Genomic DNA, 8,503 nt, shown 5'->3' on the forward strand with positions numbered 1-8,503 from the left:
GACTTCACTTCCAAAAATAAAATCTTTTCTCTAAATCTTTCTTGTCATGATGGTGTTGAAAGGGATACTACGTGCAAGTAAAAATACAAACTGAAATATAATTTGGAAGACTTACCAAATATTTAATCAACATTTTATCAATAATATTTTTCCATCCTGGAATGTCATTTCTACCTACTTCAATTATCTCAAAACTTCAGGACCCAAAATTCAAGAACTCTGGAGTTCTTCAGTAATTACACTTTAATCAGCCATCAGAAAAGATGAATACCCAACTTTTGCATGAACATGGATGGAACTGGAGGAGATTGTGCTGAGTCATATAAGTCAAGCAGAGAAAGTCAATTATCATATGGTTTCACTTACTTGTGGAGCATAAGGAATAACACGAAGGACATTGGGGGATGAAGAGGAGAAGTGAACAGGGGAAAACTGGAGGGGGAGACAAACCATGAGAGGCTGTGGACTCTGAGAAACAAACTGAGGGTTTTAGAGGGGAAAGGGTTAGGGGTGTGAGATTGGTGGTGGGTATTAAGGAGGGCACATATTGCATGGAGCACTGGGTGTGGAGCATAAACAATGAATCTTGGAACACTGCATCAAAAACTAATGGTGTATTTTATGCTGACTAACAACACAATTAAAAAAATTAATTCTCGGGGCGCCTGGGTGGCTCAGTGGATTAAGCCGCTGCCTTCGGCTCAGGTCATGATCTCAGGGTTCTGGGATCGAGTCCCGCATCGGGCTCTCTGCTCTGCAGGGAGCCTGCTTCCTCCTCTCTCTCTGCCTGCCTCTCTGCCTACTTGTGATCTCTCTCTCTCTGTCAAATAAATAAATAAAATCTTAAAAAAAAAAAAAATTAATTCTCACTCCTGTTCTCCAATGGCATCCTTTATAGCTTTTCTTATAACATTACATATCATGCTTAAATTCACTTACGTGAGTGCTTTCTTTAGCTTCTTTCTTGGAATAAGAATCTTTGAAAATTATTTATTCTCGGGATTTTATTTTCCATAGTTCCAACTCCAATGCCTTGTACCATGTAGGTACTTAATGTTTTTTAATTAATTTTCTCAATTACCTCTTAAAATATATTTATCTGATGGTTTTAGTAGTATTCTGATTACAAAACACATTCACATCATTAATGCCTTGTGGCTCTCTATCTATTATGTGTGACAGACAAACATTCTCCTAACTTATAAATCCAGGAAATAGGCTGAGATCAATTTTAAACAATGTAATAAACATGGAATAGAAGATGTTGTATTCTGAAGAGCATCACACAACCATGTAAGCTTCTGGGACACTGAGATCCAAAAAATGATCTTCTTAAATAGTAGCATTTTCTACATGAATCTTTAACCCATAAAGAATTCAAGGAGTGCCCTGACATTTTTCATATCTTCTTGCAACCAAGGCATGTTTTTGTCCACGTCTTTGTGGATGACCACATGTCCATTTTTTCCAAGGACATGTTAACACTTTCATCTGGTTCTTCAAGAAATATAACATACAAATGAGTTGCAATGCCTGGGGACAAATAACCCTAGTATAATAGCACATCTTCTAATAAGTATTGCACTTACCTCAACTTTTCAAAAAAGTGAAGCCAAAAAGAACCCTTGTAATATGAAAACTATCCTTCCATCCCCACACAACAATGGAAAGCCACACAAAGACTTTCACATACCTGGTACTCATAAAATATTTGCTGAGTTCAAAAGTCATTTTTATTCCAAAGCTTACATTTCATTTTATTTCTTTATTATATTAACAGTAAACTTTGGCTATATATATATATATATATATATTTTTTCCTGTTCCCTTCTCAGAGGAAGGGGAAGGAATAGTCATGAGACCTATGAAAATGTATTGTTTAAATATGTTGGATTATTCTATAACAATGACTCTCTGAGTGCAAAGGTGTAAGCAATCTGTCACTTATGTGTTAGAGCACTGTAAATTAGTGATACATATTTCCATCCCTTTTTGAAAGCAGCCTTCCCATAGAACACTGAAAAAAAAAATCCTTTCTGTATCCTCAAGGGAATATTTTAAGTATAATGATGTAAAATATTAGCACCCTGGAGAATACTATTCCCTAAAGTTGTCCCTTGTTTGTTACTCAAAAACATCCCAGATGTTGTAATACATTTAACTTTTGGTTCATCCATTCAGCCTACAGTAGAATAAGTTAACGCTCCTCAGACTCAAGACCAAATACAAACAAGGGTTTGGTGGTCTTAGGTGCCTCAGGCTGACCAAAGATACAGGCAAAACAAAGAAAATACAAATGAATGGTGCTAGAGAACAAGAACAAGAAAAAACAGTGTCCTTGGCCAGAAGAGGATGTGGTTCTCCAAAAAACTACTCTGATCCCACCCAGGGCCCTAAGTTCATTTTCTGTGCTTTAGGAGACAAGCTTCTCTAGTTTTTGTAATTTATTCACAAGCACAGACCAAGGAAAGCAGTAGAGTGTCCTAAAACCAGAGGTTCTGTTCTGTGTGCTATACCCAAGCCCCACCAAAGAACCACAGATTTGTAGCAATTGATCTGAGGATTAGTACATATACTGAATAGATATCTCATATTATTTCAAACTCATTTCCATTTGTTTCATTAACTAATATTAGTAAAAATACACTTGTTAAGGAATTCATCTTACTGAAATAATTTTACCCTACCAAATATTTATTAAATGCCTTTTATATACTGTTTTATCACTTTACATCTTATATATATATATTTTTTTTTAAATTTATTCTCAGCATAACAGCATTCATTGTTTTTGCACCACACCCAGTGCTCCATGCAATACATGCCCTCCCTATTACCCACTACCTGGTTCCCCAACCTCCCACCCCCTAACCCTTCAAAACCCTCAGGTTGCTTTTCAGAGTCCATAGTCTCTCATGATTCATCTCCCCTTCCAATTTCCCTCAACTTCCTTTTCCTCTCCATCTCCTCATGTCCTCCATGTTCTTTGTTATGCTCCACAAATAAGTGAAACCATATGATACTTGACTCTCTCTGCTTGACTTATTTCACTCAGCATAATCTCTTCCAGTCCCGTCCATGTTGCTACAAAAGTTGGGTATTCATCATTTCTGAGGGAGACATAATACTCCATCGTGTATATGGACCACATCTTCCTTATCCATTTGTCCGTTGAAGGGCATCTTGGTTCTTTCCACAGTTGGCGACCGTGGCCATTGCTGCTATAAACATTTGGGTACAGATGGCTCTTCTTTTCACTGCATCTGTATCTTGGAGTAAATACCCAGCAGTGCAATTGCAGAGTCATAGGGAAGCTCTATTTTTAATTTCTTGAGGAATGCCACACTGTTCTCCAAAGTGGCTGCACCAAATTGCATTTTATTTTTTTAAAGGTTTTATTTATTTATTTGACAGACAGAGAACACAAGTAGGCAGAGGCAGACAGAGAGAAAGGGGGAAGCAGGTTCCTCGCTGAGCAGAGAGCACAATGCAAGACTTGATCCCAGGACCCCAGGATCATGACCTGAGCCAAAAGCAAAGGCTTTAACCCACTGAGCCACCCAGACACCCCTATTAATTCCTTCTGAATAATTCCTTCTGAATAATTATCCACATGATGGTAGATGGAGTAAGTTGAAGAGATTATTTCTGAACTAATCTAAAACTACTAGTTCAGAAAGAGCAGATTGAAGTGAGTTCTGGTCTGGAGACACAACTAATAGTCCTCTAGGAGTCCCTTCAGTGATGGGCCTCAACTGTAGCTAGTGTCAATAGCACTGAGACACTGAATCCCACTAAACAAATAAGACCTTGAAATGTCAGGTTGTCCTCATAATACAGTGTGATATTTTTCATGAGGGGCTGTACAATGTATCATCAATAAGGAGAACCTTTGGTGGACATTTGTTGTTTTGATGAAACATCTCCAATACTTCAGCAGATACACCATGCCTACTTCATGTAGAGACTAAAGATGAGCTATAAAAACTGTCTTAGTGAGCCTTGATTGATTTTGCCTGAGAGGAGTTTGTCTTCCTTCTTCAAATGAATCTTAATTTTCCTCTGAGGACCCACAAATTCTCTATTTCCAGTATGAGTTATGAGTAGTGTTATGCCCTAAGGGTAGGACTATGACTCCTGTGTGGCCAATCAGATAGCATTTCCCCCCCATTGTAATGATCAGGTCAGAGATCTATTAGAAAATGAGATGCAAACTCAAAACTTTTGTTTAGACTCTTGAAAAAAGTTATTATTTTTTCCCTAACATAGTTGCTGTAGTAAAGACCCAGAACTCTTGCTTATGATCTTGGCATAAGTAGAGAGAGCCTTATCTAAAATGGAGCCAACACAAAATGAAGCAGAGCCAGCAAAGTAGAAGAAAATCATTCTTATCATAAAACTTTAACAGTAGAATCCACACATTTCCAACTATTTTACCATCTTGTATTTTATTCATTTTATATTACAATTTTGCATTCATTTAAATAACATAATAAATACTTGTAAACTTAACTCTATCCCAAGAACTAAAATATTACCAATAATTAAATCCATTTTAGCTCTTCCTTACCTTGTCCCCTGCTTAAATCTAAAAGCAACCAATAACCTGATTTTTGAATGTATAACTACCCTGCTTCCTAAAAATAGAATATTTTTATATACATATGGTTGATTTTTCCAAGCTTTGAATTTTAAAGAATGTAGCCAACTGTATGTGAATTCCTAGGAATGGCTTTAATTTTTTCATTCAACATTATATATGTTACCAAGTTTTACATCAGTTTTTAAATATAGTTTTAGATTCATTTTTACTCTCATAATGTACTCTAATGTATGATTATTTTAAATGTGCTTACCCGTTATCTTGCCAATAAATATTTGTCTAGTATGAACAATAACAATTATAGGCATGTCTCCTACAAATGTAATTGGTGGGTAGCAGGATATGGCAATATTCAGCTTTACAAGATAATACAATAAATTTCCACAAGGGGCCCAGGAAATGCCATGAATTATGTTCCAAAAAAGAAGAGACTAGAATACTTATGAACAGATCTAATACTTATACTTGATGAATGAAGATATTTTATATTTTGCTATTATTTTAATTAAAACATAAATTTGTAATCCACAGACCTATCTGGGTTTATATTTTTCACTGTCAAAAAATGTCAGTTGTTAACAATATAATGGGACAGATAGTAACTACACTTTTGGTGAACACAGCATAATGTATAAAATTGTCATATCACTAAGTTGTACATGTGAAATTAACATTGTGTGTCAATTATACTCATTTAAAGTTGCCAATTCATAGCCACTTTATCTGTGTCATATTTAGAATAAAATTTTTGAGCACTAAAATAGAATGATGTCCTGTGAATGGAAGAGAGTTTCTGTGAAGCAGGAAAACTTCCCATTACTTATTACATGTTATTAATATTATTAGAATATGTGACCTAGAAAGTTAGGTTTGAGATATATGATCATACTTTTATTAACAAGAAGTGTATGTATACAAATATTTCCATCTACTCCTACATACCTATATTAATTGAAGATGACTTGCAGAGGTTAGGAGAAGCATGGTAATGAATAGAGAATTGCATTATTGCATAAAGTTCTTTGTTCCCTAGAATATATAACCTGGGCTCAAAAGCCTAGTCAAGGAGAATAAGATATGTTTGGAAAATGATAATGAAACACATCATCTTTACTGTCTTATTGATAGGATAAATAAATAGATGAACTTCCAGAACCTTGAATCCTAAGTGGACCTAGTACCTTTTAATAGACTGCCTGCCAGTACTGTAGCTTATAAAGAACTTCTTTTTTTTTAAGATTTTATTTATTTATTTGACAGACAGAGATCACAAGCAGGCAGAGACAGAGGAGGAAGCAGACTCCCCACTGAGCAGAGATCCCAATGTGGGGCTGGATCCCAGAACCCTGGGATCATGACCTGAGCCGAAAGCAGAGACTTTAACCCACTGAGTCACCCAGGCACCCCTATAAAGAACTTCTTAAAAGTGAAGACATTAAAATGATAGAAAAAATTTACCTTCACTGTATTTCACAATTTAAAAACCCAATTTGAAGAGGTAATGGAGGGAGATGAATCAAAGCATGGAGGATCTTTAGGGCAGTAAAAATAATCTGTATGACAATAGAATGATGGATGTATGTCATTATTATACATTTGTCCAAACCATAGAATGTAAAACAGCATAGCATGTACAACTATGGACCATGGGTGATTATGACATGTCAGTATAAGTTCAACTGCAACAAACATATGACTCTGGTAGGGGATGTTGATAATGAGGAGACTGTGCATGCGTGGGGCAGGCAGTGGAATTTCTATGCCTTCCTCTCAATTTATCTGTGAACATGACAGTGCTATAAAAAATAAAGTCTTTAATAAAATGATTTACTAGCTGATGTATAGACTTTTACACACATATGCCTGGTTTGTTTCTGAGGTATAATTTCTTGGGGTCATGATCTATCCTGAAGTATGACAATGATGTGTTCTTTGGGTCAGCCTTGGGTCAGATGCCTTGGAACTCCATGAGCCTTTGGCTCATGATGCAGGGAAGGAAAAAGCGGATTCCCTGAGGTACAAAGCAAACTGTGGTCAATAACTCCTTCCAGCATGGTCTCTTGGTCTCCAAGGCTGATGCAATCCTTTAATTATCAGAATGTGTGATGCCAAAACCACTACCACACTAACAGGCACTTTTGTTTATCAACTCCCCAGTGACAATTTCTTCCAGAAGCCAATGGTTTCTTGGCAAGAAACTTCAGAGCCAAATCCTACTCTTGAACTACTGAAAGAGTTCCTACAAGCACACCCTAATTCCCCCAACATAATGAAAGATTCTCTGAAGACATTACATCAGCCACCTTGAATGGTGTCTCTGTCTCCAGTGCCTTGCCCAGTCATGAACTGTGACTAAGGCCTCCCGTCTGTCTCCCTTTCCATGAGCTCATGCCAACTCCCTGCCTTTATATGGAACATATTCCTGAGATCACTCTTCTGCTTCCTGTCACTCAGAGCATGGGCACAGAGCCATCTACACATTCAAGTCTTATGTGATCCATTGAAGTGTCCACTCTTTACACACATGGCACCTGTGTACCTTGATAATGTGTAGATTATTATTCCTCAAATTTGCAAAAGACTTTTTAAATAGGGATGCTCTGAAGCTTAACTTCAGCCTTGGTATTCAGCCAAAGTAATTTATCAGTTTAGACCTCAGCATTTGAAAGATTGAAGAGACGAAGGCCTACATCAGTGTCATTTCTGGTTGTCTCTGCTCTTCAGGGACATGACTTCATAGGTTACTTCTGTATCCAGTCTGCTTAATGGTACAATTACAGATTAGTCATGGCATTCAGATTCACTGCTGATATATGAATATTTACTTTCAAGTATTAATGAACATTCTAAGTGTGACTTGGAGAAAATACCTCCTTATTTGGTTTTGTTCTTTTTTTTTCAATTTTGATTTTCTTGTGGATTTGAAATACTTTGGGTAGGATTTGGATCATCATTCTCTTAATACAAATAATTAGAAAACTAACCTCTTTCCCAAAATGTGAACACACATATGATAGCCACAGCTGCAACTGACAGCAAGTCACTTCAGGAACAGGCACAAATTGGATCACAAAGCAAATGAAATTGCATAAGTTCTTTTTCCATTTTTTTTTAACTCTAACAACTTATTGATAAAGAAAGGAATCCTATTTTTTATTCTTGCTTCAAACTAATCACCAAAATTATCTACTAAGGCTAGCAAAATTATCTACTAAGGCTGTAATATTTAAATTATAATATTTAATTCTGAAATGTTTAAATCTCTTGAAGAATGAAATTTATCTTTTAAAAATATTTTTACTTTTTGTTTGGTTTGGATATTTGTACAGAATGATCACCACTGAAAAGGATCTTGTTGAATTCCTGCAATGAGACATTGAGGGAAGTTTGCATCATAGGGCAGAAAGGAGGAAGAAAAGAAAGAAATATTAAGAGCCAGGATACTGGGTTAAGTTCGAAACACAGTCTTTGAAAGGAAAGAAAACCAGCTTTTTGGGAAACCATCTGGGAATGGTAAATGGTCAAGGTACCACTTCTGATACCCACAAAGACCTCCAAAATGATCTCTCTGCCTTGCTTCTCCATAGAGCATGCCACCACAGAATTGACCTATAGATCCCAGCTACTGAAAGAAGACTGAAGAATTGACAAATGCTACAATTTCTATTCTTGCTATGTTTTGATAAACTTGGAGCATGAAAAATATAATGAACAATCATATTTCATTTCAAACACATTGGACCATGGGAAGCTGAGCTCTTCTGAGAACATGAGGCCAGACTTTCTCAATCATTCATGTCTTTCCACAAATACTCATAAAACTAGAAGAGGTTCCCAGAATATAAATCACAGCTTCTTCTCTTGTCTTTAATTTTAAGAAAATTACCACTTATATTCTCC

This window comes from Meles meles, chromosome 8, assembly GCF_922984935.1.
Source record: "Meles meles chromosome 8, mMelMel3.1 paternal haplotype, whole genome shotgun sequence".
Classification (NCBI taxonomy): domain Eukaryota; kingdom Metazoa; phylum Chordata; class Mammalia; order Carnivora; family Mustelidae; genus Meles; species Meles meles.